A 17,016-nucleotide genomic window follows, 5' to 3' on the forward strand; every position below is an offset into this window, starting at 1 on the left:
TGAGACCTGATATTCTACCAATAGCGATTCATTCCTCATTCCTTTCGAAGTGGCCTTGTAAATTGTAAATTCACTTTAGGTTGGGCCACTGGAAAGAACAGAGGCGCAAAACTAGATTTTGTTCTGTGGGAAGCAACTCATGGGAAGTCTTCTACATAAGAGTACGCCTGGGGATTTTCCTCTCAGTGGGGCAGTATATAAGAGATAGGAACTAGACCTCAGGTTTCATTAGTATAAGGAATTCTAGAGTGCATAAACTCTCTATCAATGCACCTTCCCCCCCTCAGCTTATTGTCATAGAGTTGCCTAGACATGAGAGCATTGAGAGGTTCTGTGACTTACCTAGGATTACACAACTACTATGTGTCATAAAGGCAGATTTTAAACCTGGCTGTTCCTCATTTCAAGGTCTACCTTCTACCCACTGTAAGAGGCAGTGAAGGAAAGGAGGGAGCTCCAAAGTATTAGAACTGAATGGAGACCTTTTAAAACATATAGTTCATCCCTCACACTTTACTGTTCTGGAAACTGAGGCCCAAAGAGGTTGAAATGCCTTGCTAAATGGCACAGGAGAGAGTACTAGACCTGGAGTCAGGAAGACCTGAGTTCAACTCCAACTTGAGATACCTTGGGCAAGTCACTTAACCTCTGTCTCAGTTTCCTCAACTGTAAAATGGGGATGATAACAGTGCCTACCTCGAAGGGTTGGTATGAGGATCAAATGAGATAATATTTGTAAATCGCTTAGCACAGTACCTGACACATAGTAGGTACTCATTCAATAAATGCTTATTCCCTTACTTCCTTGCCCTTGCCCATGGTTACACAATTAGTGACAGAACCAGGCCCCAGGTCTTTTGGAGCCCAGCTCAGTGCTTTCTCCTGTCCCAGGCTGCTGCACTCAGGTGGGTGAACAAAATAAGCACCATCTAGATCACAATTGACCTTAGGTCCTTGTCTGTGTAGAGGGTGTTGGGAAACCTAACCCCTCACTTGTTGCCCTCACAATCCTCAGGAGAAGAACCATCAAATGACCAGTCAGGACAAGGTGGTATCCCAGGGCAAAAATATTGCCCGAACAAATGGCAGGTAGGAGCAAGGAAGGCTAGAAAAGGCCTGATGCAGGAGGGATCAGATAGTGAGATAGATGCTGAGGAATGAATAATCTTCCTCCCTGCTTCCTCTGTGTTATTTTTAAAAACCACTGATGTGTTTTAATCCTTTCAAGGCTTGACACCCATCACATTTCTCTTCCCTCTTTCCAGAACAGAAAGAGCCAGTATTGCTGTGACTTGTAACTGGTTTGCTTGGGCACGTAGTACTTCTAAAAGTCAGTGAGTCGATAAACATTTATTAAGTGCCTACTGTGTACCAGGCACTGTGTTCAGCACTTCAGATACAAAGAAAGAAAACCTTTCAAGGACCTCATGGTCTAAGAGATGAGACAACAAGCAAATAATTATGTACAAACAAGCTATATATACAGGATAAAATGAAGACAATCAACAGAAGGAAGGCACTAGCATTAAGGGAGATCAGGAAAGATTTCTTATAGAAGGGGAGGATTTTATATAGGACTTGAATGAAGCCAAACAAGCCAGGAGGTGCACATGAGGAGGGAGAAAGTTCCAGGCTAGGAAGAGAGCCAGAGAGAATGCCTAGAGTCTGGAAATGGATATGGCAACGTTCAATGTCATTGGATCAGTGAGTGCTGTGGGGAGGGAGGTGAAAATATGAGAAGTTATGAAGGGCTTTAAGCACCAAACAAAAAATTTTATATTTGATCTTAGAGGTGTTAGGGAGCCACTTTAATTTATTGACTGAGGTGGGGAGGGTGTGTCGGGGTCAGATCCATGCTTAGGAAAATCACTTTGACACTGAGTAGGGGATGGACTGGAGTAGGGAGAGACTTTTGTGGCAGAGAGACCAAACAGTAAACTATCAGGTAGTCCTGGCAGGAAGTGATGAGGGCCTATACTTATAAATAAGAGTTCATTTATCATCTCCGACCACACATTCCCATCCTTGCATTTCTCTGAAACCCATTCTTATTCTCATCTTGACCTCCAGTATTCCTCCTGGTAAATAGTAACTTCTTAATAAATAATACCTATTGACTGATTCTCCCTGTCTATTATCCCTGTTTTGGCCTTCCTTCCCTTTTCTTTCTTTCTCCCCCACTGAGTTTTTTCTCCTTCTTTCCTTTTCCCTCCTGTTTCTTCCTTTTCCCTGCTCCCTTTATTTCAGGAATTCTCTCAGTAGAGGAATTCACTTTATACTTGACTGAGAAAAGAATCCATTGTGAGCTCCCTCATCCGACCTCTCCTACTCTACCTCCCTTTCCCTTTCCCCATTCTCTCCTTTTCTCTACTCTGTGATGAAGATGTGGCTGCTCTTCTTGTCAAAACTGACCTCTCTGCTTGTGCTGTTCTATTGATTATTCTCTCTCTCCTCTTCAAATTCTTCAGAGGCAGTTGGTGTATTGAAGGCCTATCAATACTTCTTCTCTTCCCCTCCCCTGCTACCTATAACATACTCAGTGCTTTCTCATCCTTAAAACTCCCTGCATATAACCCTAATAAGAGATTGTTCAGTAGTTTTTTTCACTCGTATCAGACTCTTTGCGACCCCATTTGGGGTTTTCTTGGCGAAGATACTGGAGTGGTTTGCCATTTCCTTCTCAAAACCCTCATATCATCATGGCACAATTCTGGGTTTTGTATTCAGAAGAACTAGGTTTACATCCCTATGCTTCCTGAGTGAGTGACTGACTCTATTATTTTTTAAAAACCACTGATGTGTTTAATCCTTTCAGAGCTGGGAACACTTGTACCATATCTCCTCTTTCCAGAACAGACAGAGCCAATATTGCTGTGATTTGGAGTTGGTCTGCTTGGGCACACTCTTACTTCTCCTGTGACTTTGGGCAAGTCATTTAAGCTGGCTCTGGTTTCCTTATCCATAAAATGAGGTGACTAAATGAAATGACCTCTAAGGTTCCTTCCAGTTCTAAATCTCCAATCCCTTCCTCACCGTCTGGTGGTTCTCTTTACTTTAATAGTCAAAGTCTGAGAAAAACTGTCTATATTCGATGCTTTCACTTCCTGAGCTTCCACTCACTCCTCAACCCTTTACAGTCTTCCTTATGACTCCACCACTCTGCTGAAACTTTACTCTCCAAACTTACCTACTGTTAAAACTGATGGCCTATTCTCAGTCCTCATCTTTCTTGAATTCCCTTTGACACTATTGACCACCCACCTTCTCCTGGATATTCTCTCCTCTTTCAGCTTTTGTGACATTGCTCTCTTCTGTCTGATCACTCCTCAGGCTCCTTTGTTAGGTCATCATCCGTGTCCCATCTCCTAACCATGTGGGTCCCCAAAAGCTCTGCTGTGGGCCCTCTCCTCTTCTCTGTCTATCTCTATGCCCTGTCTTGGTATGATCTCATCATCCCCATGGGTTCAGTTACCACCTCTGTGAAAATGACTATATAGGAGGCAGAATTAGAATATCATTTGTTGGAGATCTGTAAGGATGTAGAGGACCACAGGCTGTTCATGAGGTCTCACTGATGGGCGGAGGCCCCTCTCGGGTGATTGATCTATGAACAAGATTGCCTGGTTCGGTGCTCCATTCTATGCATCTCTAACTTCCCTAGTTACTCATTAGTCATTAACAGTGTATTTTTGATTGGTGGTAGATATGTGCACGGACTGTGCGTGCACTGTCCTTGAGCACAGCATGGATTATACGTCATTGTAACTTGAGAAAGAGTTCCTGTTATTTTACTATATATGTAAGTGCTTTGCTAAAAATAAACAGAGTTGCTGCCATCTTTTCTCCTCCCTCATCAATGGGTGCTCAGAGTGAAAGATCAAGCTGGTCTTGATTCCTCAGGTGATTGGGAAATCCTAGGTCCTAGGTAGGCTTTGTAGCCAAGTGAACTAGTTGTGCACAACAATCATTAGCTTTGCAATCAGAGATCTTATCTCTTCTGTGACATTGATTAAGTGACTTAACCTCCTTGGGTCACAGCTTCTTTCTCTGTGTAAGGGAAGGTAATAAGGGAATCTTCTTCCCTCTCATGTTCTCTTTCTGGAACATATCCCATAGTGCGTTCATGGACATAAGCTTAGCTCTAGGGCCACTTCCAACAACAGTTACTTTGGCTCACTACTGAGAGATTTTCCTTTTGGGAAGACACTACAACTCCTTTGGAGGGTCCCTTGGACCCTGTGATGGTGTGGTGGGAGGGGCTTTATCTAAGAGGATCAGCCACTGAGCCACGAAGAGCAGACCCACTCAGGAAAGGTAAACTTTAAAAAGAGTGACTCCACTCCCACTCTTTAGAGCTCTCTTCTTCCTCTCTTCTTGAATATATGGCTTGGCTCTGCCATGGCCTTGGTGTTAGGGATGTCTTCCTCTCTACCCCTTGTCCCCCCATTGGTATTGGAGCAATGAGCACATGACAACATGCTCCTCTGGGTACACCTGAAGATCACCTTCAAGCATCTGGATGCCTCTTCTGCTTTGTGGTTCTTTCCCAGAGCACAGAGATCTGAGATGGTGATTACTGGCCTTGGTGTCAGTCTTGTGAGCTTGAGAAATCAAGAGCTCCTGGGTCTGGGTGCTGGTTGCTCAGAAGGAGGTGACTTCTGAAACAACTTTTTGAAGAAGACAATCACAGGCAACAGTGTGAACTCAAGCTATGACCTACTTGCCAAAAGATATGGACTTTAAGTGAGCTGTTCAGGCAGTGCAGAGCCTAGGTGAAAGTTAAATATTCATTCAACAGTTCCAGAAAATGGGTCACTTTTTAATATTTTAAGTTTTGTTCTCCTTGGGAGGGCATCATAGGAATTAAGGATTACCACTTCATGTTTTGAGCATTCATTCATCAACATGCACTTTTGAATTATTTTAATAATAATAGCTAACATTTATATAGTACTTACTATGTGTCAGGCACTGTGCTAAGTGCTTTACAATTATTATATCATTTGATCTTCACAACAACCTTGAGAAGTAGGTGCAATTATTATCCTCATTTCACAAATAAGGAAACTGAGGCAAACAGGATTTAAGTTAGTTGCCCAAGGTCACACAGTTAGCACTTGTGTCTGAGGCTGGATTTAAACTTAAGTTTTCCTGACTCCAGGACCAGCACTTAGTCCACTGCACTGTAGTAGAGGAAAAAAATACCTATCCTACACTTGTCTGCTTTTTACATTAAGTATCTTTCTAGACATGACTATTACCTTTTGGAGAGATTCTAGATATAACCCTAAAAAGGGCTTTAAAAGCCAAATAGAAGATTTTATATTGGAGAGATTTTTCAGTAGGAAGACAAACAAGCAGGCAATTACAATAGTTCAGGCATGAGGATATGGAAGCCTGGGTGTTGGTATCCTTGACAGTAATAGGAAAGTTAGGAAGAGGGGAGGGTTTTGGTGGAAAGATACTGAGTTCAGTTTTGAACACATTGAGTTTAAGATGTCCAGTCATCAGCTGAAGATGCAAGACAGGGAGGTCAGCAGAAAAATTAGAGCTGGATGAGCAGAATTAAGAATCATTAGCAAAGAGAGGATAATTGAATCTATGGGAACTGATGAGATCACCAAGTGAAATATTCATAGAGGGAGAGAAGAAGAGGACCTGGGACAGAGCTCTGTGGAATACCCAGTTACTGGGGGTGACCTGGATGAAGATCCAACAAAGGAGACTGAGATGACTCCATTTAGAGAGGTAGGAGGAGAATCAGGAGAAAGTAATGTCCCAAAAACCTAGAGAGAAGAGAGTATTGAGGAGAAGAAGGTGATCAATGGATAGTTTCAAAGGCTGCAGAGGTCAAGGATGAGAACTGAGAACAAAAACTCATTAGATTTGGCAGTTGAAGAACATTAGTAACTTTGGAGAGAACAGTTTTGGTCAAATGATGAGGCTGAAGACAGATCGTAGAGTTAAGAAGAGAGTGAGAGGAAAGGAAGTTGATGTACCTATCATAGACAGCCTTCTCAAGGAGTTTAGCCACACAAAAGGGAAGAAAGATATGGGATGATAACTAGCAGGGATCGGTGGATCAAGAGAGGACTTTTTGAGGATGGGGAAGACCTGGGTATGTTTGTGAGCAACCACTAGAAAAGGAGAGATTGAAGATAAACTAGAGGGATAATAGAGGGGGACAATCTGCTGGAGGAGACAAGATGGAACGAGATCACTTGTGCATGTAGAAGGGTTGATCTTGGCAAAAAGGGCCACCTTGTTAGGTGAGACCTTTAAGAAGGAGGACATAGTAGCAGAAGTAGAAGAAGTCATCTGGCTGATGGAGGATAAGGATGAGGGAGGAAGAAGGAGCTCTGGGCAAATGGCCTCAGTTTTTTCAGGTTCTCGGATGAGAGGGGAAACAGAGCAGCCATGGGAGCTTTGAGGAGAATTGGAAAAGTTTGTAAAAGCCACTGTAGTGAGTATGATGGCACACTAGGGAGGTGTGAAAAGATTGCCTTGTAGCAGTGAGAGCCCAGTTGAGATTATGTAACAATTTTTTAGTAGAGCCAATTCAGTTTCATGATTTTCTCCAGCTTCATTCAACAGCACACATATAGAATGATGGCAATAGATTATGGAAGTTATCCATATCCGTATCCACTGGCAGGGAATGGTTGGTGTTAAAATAGAGATAATGGGCTCAAGAAAGAGGACAGTTAAGAGTTGAATTGGTTTTCCAAAGAGTCAAGGTGGGGAAAGGAGGAGAGTATAGCTAATGCAAGGGTGATGGTCTGTGAAAGAACTGAGAGGTTGAGAGATTAGAGGTCATGGTTTGGATGAAGAACAGGATTTGGTGTTGCAAAACAATGACGATGAATTGTGGGATGAAATGACAATAAATTGTGAAATGACAAATTGTGATCAAATAGGGGAATTTCAGAGTTCATGAATATGAAAGTAGTTACATCTGTGGGTGGTAGCAAGATCAAGGATATAATCATCTTTGTGTATGGCTGAGGTGGGGTAGAGGAGTAGGTTGTGTGAAATGAAGAACTTGAAAAACTGTAAGATGAAGGTGTAAGAGAGCATCACTATGTTTTCTGAAGTTCTCTCTAGCATGAGGGCAGGAACTGAGGAAAGACTGTGAGCCAGGCACTGACCTCATTGAAATCAGGACTTGTATATACTACTCTGAAACCTCTCTCTAACATTTACAGACTCAGTAAAAGAGTTCTAGGTCAGGGCCTGGGAGTTTCTCAGTTTGCTTTCCTAAAATGATAGAATGTTAGATAAAGCTGGGAATGACCACGAAGACCCACTTGTTCATCCACCTCATTTAACATATAAGAAAACAGGCCTCCAGAGGTTACGTGACTTGCTGAGGTCACACAGAGAATTAGGGGAGTGCAGGGGGGGGATGGGGAAGGGGTAGTCAGGACTAGCACTCACCTCTTCTCATACCTAGTGCAATCTCTTCCAATTACAGTTATCCCTTCCACGTGACAACTTTCCCCATCATGGTTTCGATATATCCCAGGGTCAGCTTAAGAAATTAAAAGGGAATTTGAGGAGAGATTTGCTGAAGCGGGAGGCAACACACAAAGGCCAATAAATGACACAGAAAAAGGTTAGAAATTCAGAAATTCATAAAAATAGGTATAGTATTATATAATATCAACATAGCTTATCTTTTAATACTATGATAATTCAGATTTCTTCTCTGGTACAAATGGAGAACCAACACATTTTATGCAGATTTTCCAGATTGCAGGTGCCGTACCCCTAACCCCCCGTGATATGGAAAGGATAACTGTATTTCTTTCTCCTCAGTGGACTCTCCTGTCCTGTCCTGGGACTTTCCAAGCCACTGACACTTTCTTCCAGCTATTTTCTTGCCCTTTTAGGTCTCATTATGGGGAGATTTGTCTAGAGGAGAAGGCATAAATTGGTCAGAATGGTGGTCAGTTAACCTCTGTTCCTCTGCAGGGTAAGCCAGTTTGTCTTTGCTTAGTGGGTAGAATGTAGGGCTTTGAGACAGGAAAAAAAATGAGGTCTCAGCCTCAGTTTCATCATCTGTAAAATGGGGCTAATTAATAACAGTAATACCTCACAGAACTGGTGTCAAACAGTATATAAGTCACTACATAAATGTCAACATTATTGTTAATTACACTAGACCAAGAATCCACCTCTAATGTGGCATAGGTTTTGCTCCCAATCTCAGCTCAGCTTGCAAATGACACCCGGAGGGCTTCTAAGCAACAGTGGAAATAAATGGTCCTGGGTGGATATTCAGGTTCAGGGCTTACTAAAGAAATAAACTAATATTTTTAAGTGAATCTGTTCATTTATTTTTATAGGAAACTCTGTTAATACAGATCTACATTTGCTCTGCACTGTCAGGTCTTGGAAAGTTGCTCCGGACAAAAGTTAAGTGACTTGCCTGGGGTCACCCAACCAGCATGTATGTTTCAGAGGCAGAATAGGAAACCAGGTCTTCCTAACTCTGAGGCTAATTTTCTATCCACTACTTCAGGCTCTCAAAAGATGAAACAAAATTAATCTTGAAGTCACATACAGCTGAAAGGGAAGCACTTTTTTCTTTTCTATGCAGCTGAAAAGGAGATACAGCTCAGGAGGAGGAAGAATGACTCTCCAGCTACTTCCTCCAGCTTCCTCTTCCTACCACTCCTGTGTTGCTCAGAAACGATTTTTCTGCTTCTCCAAAAGCGTACACCAGTAGCTTCCTTACCTTTGAATTCTAGCTCCATCTTTGGTGCCAGGAAGGCCACATTAGGGTAAAAGGGCATCTGTAGCAGCTCCCCAGACATAATTTTTAAATCTATCTGCATGAAGAAGACTAATGATCGTTCATTTTTGACTCCCACTTTTCCTCTTCTCTCCTTTCTCTTACAATCTCACAGATTCCTTGTCCTGGTCTTTTCCCCCAAACCCCATCTGGTCAACATCTTACTAAAATTTATCCTGAGGATGCTGGGATTTGTTGGTTAGATGAAACCAATTTTCACAGAAAGGAGTTTCTTAGGGTGCTCCTAAAAAAAATGAGAGAGAGAGAGAGAGAGAAAGAGAGAGAGAGAGAGAGAGAGAGAGAGAGAGAGAGAGAGAGAGAGAGAGAGAGAGAGAGAGAGAGAGAGAGAGAGAGAGAGAGAGCGCAGTTAGGTGATGCAGTAGATAGAGCTCTGGTCTTGGAGTCAGGAGGACCTGAGTTCAAATCCGGCCTCAGACACTTAACACTTATTAGCCTTGTGACCCTGGGTAAGTTGGTCAACCCTGATTATCTCACCAAAAAGAGAGAGAGAGAGAGAGAGAGAGAGAGAGAGAGAGAGAGAGAGAGAGAGAGAGAGAGAGAGAGAGAGAGAGAGAGAGAGAGAGAGAGAGAGAGAGAGAGAGAGAGGAAACACCCTTCGTGATACCAACTTTTTGAGAGTGCTTTTCATCCTGCAAAGGATGAAAGGAAATATTTATACATTTCACCTGGAATAGATGTCAGTGGGGTGAGACCCTTTAGCTTTCGAAGAAAATGTCTTGCATCTAATTTTGACCATAATGAGACATCTTATTTCACTTTTTTTTTATATTTGGAGGCATCCTATGATCTTCAGTTCTTTGCTTTATGTCTATATATGTCTTGTCCTTTCACTTTCAAAATTCAAAATGATAGATCTAGAGGTGGAAAGGATGTCGGGAGTTAACTAGAATCCCCCATTTACAAAAAGTTTCATTGAAGCCTTTTGTTTTTATGTCACAGTCATTTCTAAATAAATCCTCTCCCTTTCCCCTACTTTCTTTGTAACAAAGAAAAGCTCATTTAATGAAAACAACTGACTTATCAACCACATCTAGCTGATTATGTAACGTTACATAGTCATCACTTCACCACCTGGGCATAAGCTTGGTTATCACTACCCAGCCTTTAGCTTTCAATTCCTTCGTTTTGCAGAAGAGGAAACTTGAGACCTAGAGTGATTAAATGACTTTGCCAACATTCTTAAAGGTAGTAAGTGGCAGAACCAGAATTCAAACTCAGGACTCCTGATGGCAAATCCAGAAAACTTGCTGCTGTAACATTGCTTCTAAATCTAAAGGAAATATCATTCAAGAGAAAATTTTGTAGGAATCTACCATGAGTGTGAGGGTAGTGAGGTCAGAATAGCACTTTCTTTCCAGGATGTTCCCTGATTATTGGAAACATCTGCAAGAACATCTGTTTGGCATAGGCTCATGTGAATCCCAGATGAGGACACAGACCTTCCTGAAAATACAAGTTTTTTTCAGGCATATAAAGACTAGTTGGGAGAGCATAGAGGGAGGAGAGCATTATTTTTTTCTACAGAAAGTTTGGGAATATTTTCCCACTCTGTTTCAAGGTTTCTGTAGTGAATGGCTCTTGGGGCAACCTCATTCTGAGTTTCTTGAGCTGCCAGAAAAGCTCCTTCTCTATATGACAGAACCTTCCAACTTCTTCCAAACTCTCTATTCCCACCCCCTCAAAAATATTCACACCATTTAAAAATTCTGAATAGAAACAGCCCAATTTTGAGACAGAGGACTGTGTGGATATCATGACCTCTGGAGGACTTTACCTTCTCTGTGATACTAGGAAGTCATTGTTTTTGTTTCTGTCTCTGTCTCTGTCTCTCTGTATTTCTGTTTCTTTGTCTCTCTCAGGTCTGGGTCCTTGCCTGAGTCTGAGGTATTGGTCAGGGCCATAAGGGCCAGGGTAAAGGTCCTCATTTCTCTAGTGGCTGTGACTTTAACAGTTTCTCAGAACCCATCATTGCCTTAAAACTTGCAGAGATGACTTCCAGTGTTGCCTTAGGGATCTAGCAAACTGTACTTGGGGCTGGTGAAGAGGGATTCTCTTAATTCATAAGAAATTAAATCATTGGCACAGGTGCTGACTAAACAGAGAATGGGACTTGTCCTGAGGACAATGGAAGGGGGTGGGGGAGTGCAGATATTAGGGAGGAACTGGGGATAGAATGCCTGAGATAAAATAGGGAAATAAGAATTTATTAAGCACCTATACTACGTTCCAGACACTACACTAGGCACTTTCCAAATATTATCTCATTTGATCCAACAACCCTACAAGGTAGATGCTATTATTATTTCCATTTTACATATGGGGAACCCAGGGTTAAGTGTCTTGCCCAGCTAGTAAGTGTCTAAGCATGGATTTGAATTCAGGTCTTCCTTAACTCCAGGCCCAGACTTCTATCCACTGCACCACCTTGCTGCCTCAAGCCTGTTGGAATTTGGAAGGAAATGTCAGGGGAGAATCCAAGGTATGGTACCGGGACCTTTTCTTCTCAAACTGTGGCCTAAACCTCTGGACAATGGCTGCCTGGGCAAGTGCCCGGGCATATACCTGGGCATTTGGATATAGCAAAACTACCAAGTCAAATGGTGCCTATAAAATGAAGAGCAATATAATTTTGTCCTTCTAACTCAGTCATGTTGATTCTAACATTCCTCTCTTCCACTTTTTGCCATAGCAACCTCAGGCAGGTATTCACAAGACTCAAATTCTTCCCTTAAGTCAGATTATTTCTACTGAAAAACCGTCTCTTCCCATCCCCTTTCCTGCTTTTTCTGAAGACTTCATTACTCTCTAGTCTCTGATAAAGAAGCCGCAGGGGTGATGGGTAGAGACAAGTGTTGCATATTTTTTAGCTGAAGGATGTTCAATTCTCTATTAGGGACTGTTGCTTTTGCTTCTAGGAGGAGACAGTCTACAGTTGCTGGTGCCACCACCCCCACAAAGTAAGTGATAAGCAGACTGAACAAGATGTACCCTGACCCCACACTGGGACTGGAGACCACTGACTATGTGACCTTGGGTAAGACATATCTCCTTTCCAGGAATCGTTTTCCCAGTTCTCACACTGTATGAATTTATGATCATCAAGAGACACCAGGCTCTCATTTACTAAGAGAAGAAGTAGAAATACAACACAATCTTTTCTAATTACCCTGTCTGACCACGGTGCTGAGGCCTTTCAAGGGTCTAGGGAACAGCCTAGGTCTTTGGACTGAATGAATGAGTAAATGGGTGAGCAAGCAAATTAATTAGTTTCTCCAAAAGCTCTGATATATGTATGCTATTCCTCCTCCCAGATTGAAAGGCAGAGGTTTGAGGCCAGGGCTACATGAACGTGTTCAAGCTGTTTTCCTGGCATTCAAAGCCCTTCATGATCTACCCTTTCCCCCTACTCCTACCATCCTTGCAGTCTTCCTACACCATAGGCGTCAAACATATAGTCCACTGTCTGCATGTGGCTGCCAACGTAGATAATGTTAATATGTTGTTTTCTAAGTCAATAAACACTGGCAGGGATCCTTATTATCATTTAGTGGCCTCATTTCTATTTAAGTTTGACACCACTACCTCACCTGCTCTCAAATATTCTGTGATCCACTGGCACTGGTCTCCTTGCTGCTGTTCTAATACACACTATCTGGCCACTCCAGACATTTTCCCTGACTATAGCCCCTATTCCTGGAAAGGCCTCTTGGTTTCCTTTAAGACCCAGCTAAAATTCTATCTTCTACAGGAAACCTTTGCCTGATCTATCTTAATTCTAGTTGATTACTTATCTACAATTTATTATTATATATACGTGTGTGTGTGTATACACACACACATACACATCTTGTTTGTAGATAGCTATTTGCAAGTTGTCTCCCCCATTAGCCTATGAGCTCCTTGAGAACAAGGAATGTTTTGGGGTTTTTTTGTCTTTTTTTGTATCCCCAGTGCTTAGCACAATGCCTGGCACATAGTAAGGTCTTAATAATTGTTTATAGACTGACAGACTAACAGGGAGAGGAAGAGGAGATGTGGAATTATTGCATATTAGAGCTATAAAGGACCTTTGATGCAGACCATCTAATCCAACCAGATCAGTAGTCCCCAATGCCTTTTCTCAGCCACCAGTACAGTCATCTCCTTCTTCACTTCTCTGCAGCATTTGACACTATTAAGTATCTCCTTCCTTCTGAATACTCTATTCTCTTGACTTTAGATCCCATACTCTCTGGGTTTTCATGTTACTTCTGGACTGTTCCCTTCTTCATATCCCTCCTCTTTTCTCTTCATCCTCTCCCTATGTTGGTAAAGGTTACACTTACAGCTTTCTGTATCTATACTCCTGTTGGGTCAGGAACCTAGGCAATATTATTCACTCTCCTGGCCACAGTTTTCTCCTGAATACAGATGGTTACTAGCTCTGGCCACTTTATGGAACCTTCGGACCTGCATCTCCAATAGCCTATGTAGCATATCTACCTGGAGATCTTGCCAACACCATAGATTCAACATGTCTAAAACTTAGTCTATTACCTTTCCCTCAAAATTTGTTCCTTCTTTTGACCTCATTATTTCTCTTCTATTATTCACCTAGTCTTCTATATTCATACCCATCTTAATAATCCTTGACTTTCCTCGTCTCACATCCACTCAGTTACCAAGGCCTATCCCCTCTACCTCTATATTTCATATCTGCAGCCTGCTCTCCATTCCCATTGCTGTCATCCTAATGCAGACCCTTCATTACCAAGACTATTGTAATAACTTCCTAGTGGGTCTTTCCCCCTCCACTCCTTGGCCCATCCAATCTGGTTTTTTTTTTTCAGGCAATTGGGGTTAAGTGACTTGCCCAGGCACACAGCTAGTAAGTGTCAAGTGTTTGATCTGAAGCCGGATTTGAACTCAGGTCCTCCTGACTTCAGGGCTGGTTCTCTATCCACTGTGCCACCTAGCTGCCCCTCAATCTGTTCTTTTTTGCCACTACCAGAATAATTGGCATCAGAGAGGAGATGAAGTCAGCAGGAACTCCAGATGCCAATAAGACTGAAAACAAGCTGGAGACAGCTGAAGGTGCAGGAGATTAGCCCAAGTCAAGGACTGCACCAGGATGGGCCAGCAAGCAGATTTAGAGATGAAAGGGACCCGAGAGGTTATTGAGTCCAACTTCAAAATTTTCCAGATGAGAAAACTGAGGTACAGAGAGACCTTGCCCAAGATCACACAGGTAGTAAATAGCAGAGTCAGGATTTGAATGCAAATTGTCTAACTCCAAATCCATCATTCTTTCTGCTATATCTTGCTGCCTTAATGATTTTGAACTCAGTTCAGTCACAGCTTCTTTCTTTTCTTATTTCCTCAGAAGGCTTAGATCCCCTGACTTTCCCATTTCCAGTCAAGGTTTAAATCTCAATCTCTTTTCTTCTCTACCCCATGATCAGCCACATTGGAAGAGTGATGGGGACAAAAGGAAAATTTGACCTTAGCTTCAACCCTTATAAGCAACCTGCAATGCACTGTTTTGCATTCTAGTTTTTTTTTTCTAGGCTACTTGATACTGGTAATAAATTACATGGTCATTAGCAGAGATTGTATACATATTATAGAGCATATTTGATAGAGTGTCCTTGAACCTGATTGAAGTATGTGAAGAAAATCTGGCCTCACACAGATATGCAGTTGAAAAAAGGGAAGAGGATTTTAAGAAGCAAATAACATCATAGTAGTATTACGAAAATCTTTTGGCCTTGAGGACTTCCTGAATGGGCCTCCAGGGTGCCTAGGGGACCTCAGACCACATTTTAAATACTGTTGCTCTAAATAAACCTATTCATATTCTGAGCCTTGTGAATCTGTGTGCTTGTAAGGGATATAACTATATCCTCCAGGGTGAGAAGATAGTTGGATACTGAAGTTTCCAGGTTATCTGAGCTAGGGAAGTGAGAATTTCCCCAATTTCCTTTATGTCAAAAGGTTCACACAGCACGTGGTCTACCACAAACATCTACTGTCATCAGCGCTCCATTATTAAGCATCAAGAGGGAAGTAGTGGCCATTGATTCCAGAGACTATTGGACTTTAGTAATGTTCTTTTTGGATGCAGTCACATTTCAGCACCCCATTCTCATTCTGGGGATATACCAATCAATCATGTTTTAGGTGGAAGGAAGACAGAATGCCACCAGATTTAGGCCTGAACTCTGGAGTGACCTACATAGACTTCCCTCTTTTATACACTGGAACTTTCATACTAGGACATAGACAGAACCTGGGATCCCTATTGTGGGACCATCCAGAAGAGGGGAGAATAGTACAATATATGAGACAGATACAGGTGATTCTGGGACAAACAGGGGTATGTGCCACATAGGATGGATGTGCAGCTCTGACCAGTGCTTAACCAAAGTCACACAGGTAGTTAATGACAAAACAGAAGGACCCAAGTCTTTTAATTCTGGCACTCCATCTACTACAGAAAGATGGGTAATCCCAGCTGGGCAGGTTATCCCTTCTCTGAATAATAGATACCCCTTCCCCCGCAAAAATCCCCCTTCCTCCCCAAAGAGTTTCCTATTTGGGAGCCACAAAGGAGAAACATTAGGTATACCAATTTAGCACTCAACAGAATCCTTATACGAGTGACTTAGGTCATAACCCTTGCAGGGAGATGATGCCAGCATCCTCTGTATGTCTAATAGTTTGATTACACCACACTTTTCTTCTTCCTGATAAAACTGCTCTTCATTCTCAAAGATGTGAGAACTTCCTCTGATAGTGCAGGTGAAAACCATCCATGTAATAGACTTATCCTCTGGTCAAGTCACTTAACCACAATTGCCTCATCAAAAAGCAAAAAAAAAAAAATACAGAGTAGATTCATCCTGTGGGAATTTTATCCACATCTTCCCATGAAGCTTTGATGTACTGGTGGTCTTATATTATCACTTTAAAAATACCATGGGTACCACTGCAGTATTTGCATTTTCCATTTATCATCCCTTGATTTAATAATGTGACTGGTCCATCTCCTTTTCCAAGTGTGCATTTCCTGTCTGATGTCCTTTGGCTCATTCTGTCTGTCTGTCTGTCTCTCTCTCCAAACCCAGCCTCAGATACTTTACTAGCTATGTGACCTTGGCCAAGTTACTTAATCTTTATTTGCCTCAATTTCCTCATAATAACAGCACCTGTGTTGTGAGGATTACATAAGATAATTATGAAAAGCCCTTAGCACAGTGCCTGGCACATAGTAGGTGCTATTTAAATGCTTACTCCCTTCCCTTCCCTTTTCCCAGTGCCCACACTTGTTAGGCCCCTATCACCTTCCAATGACTTTCTATTAGTGTGTCTGCCTCCCTTCTCCAATCTTCTTTAAACCATACCTTCCAAAGTGAATTTCATTAATCAAATATCTATGTCAGTGTGATCATTCATCAACCTTCTACAATCGCTCATTTCCTTCATGGATCAGCTCAAGTACCATGTTCTGGGCCAGGCCCAATGCAGGTCTATTTGGTAGTTCAGGTTTAGGATTGGAATGAAATGGCACACTTGTCTCATGTACACCCTCTAACACTTAACAAAAAGGAAGTTAACTTGGTAGTGGCATAGAAAGGATATTCAGCAGGGATGTAGCTTCTTTCATCTCCATACCAAAATGTACTTGATAAGAAGGGATGTGGACTCCAAAGGCAATGGGTTATCTATCAAATCTGAGGAGTTCTGACTGTTCTTTGGCTGGGCTTTTTATGCCTAGGGTGACTGGGAATCTGTACCAATGGCTACAGCCCTAAGTCCCTAGTGGCCCTCTAGGTCCTCAAGTGGGGCCTTTTGACTGAATCCAAACTTCACAGAACAAACCCTCTTAATCAAAGGATCGCTCAAGTCTTCAGAAAAACTAGCTCAACCTTTATGTCAGAGGCCCTCTAAGATTTTGCTCCTACCATGTACCACCTTCCTCTTGAGTCTTTTCCTGGTTCTCTCAGCTACTAGTGCCCTCCTCACCTAAACAACCTTGAATATATTTTGTGAATATTTTATACTGACTAATTGATTCTTATGCGTAAACCATTGCTAGTGATTTGTTTGAGGTAGGTAGTGCAGTGGATAGAGCGCAGGAACTGGAGTCAGGAAGATCTGAGTTCCCATCCAGCCTCAAGCCACTTAATTAACTGTGTGACCCTTGGGCAATTCACTTT

General features: G+C 42.1%; 1 long non-coding RNA gene across 1 annotated transcript; it reads left to right on the forward strand.

Moving 5' to 3' along the window:
- The first annotated feature begins 11,222 nt into the window (after window positions 1–11,222).
- LOC144456649 (uncharacterized) lies at window positions 11,223–11,980 on the forward strand. Its single transcript, XR_013485659.1, has 2 exons — window positions 11,223–11,297; window positions 11,734–11,980. It is a non-coding gene; the product is annotated as an uncharacterized LOC144456649 (long non-coding RNA).
- The last annotated feature ends 5,036 nt before the right edge of the window (window positions 11,981–17,016 follow it).

This window comes from Phascolarctos cinereus, unplaced genomic scaffold (assembly GCF_003287225.1).
Source record: "Phascolarctos cinereus isolate Bilbo 61053 unplaced genomic scaffold, phaCin_HiC Scaffold_4;HRSCAF=312, whole genome shotgun sequence".
Classification (NCBI taxonomy): Eukaryota; Metazoa; Chordata; class Mammalia; order Diprotodontia; family Phascolarctidae; genus Phascolarctos; species Phascolarctos cinereus.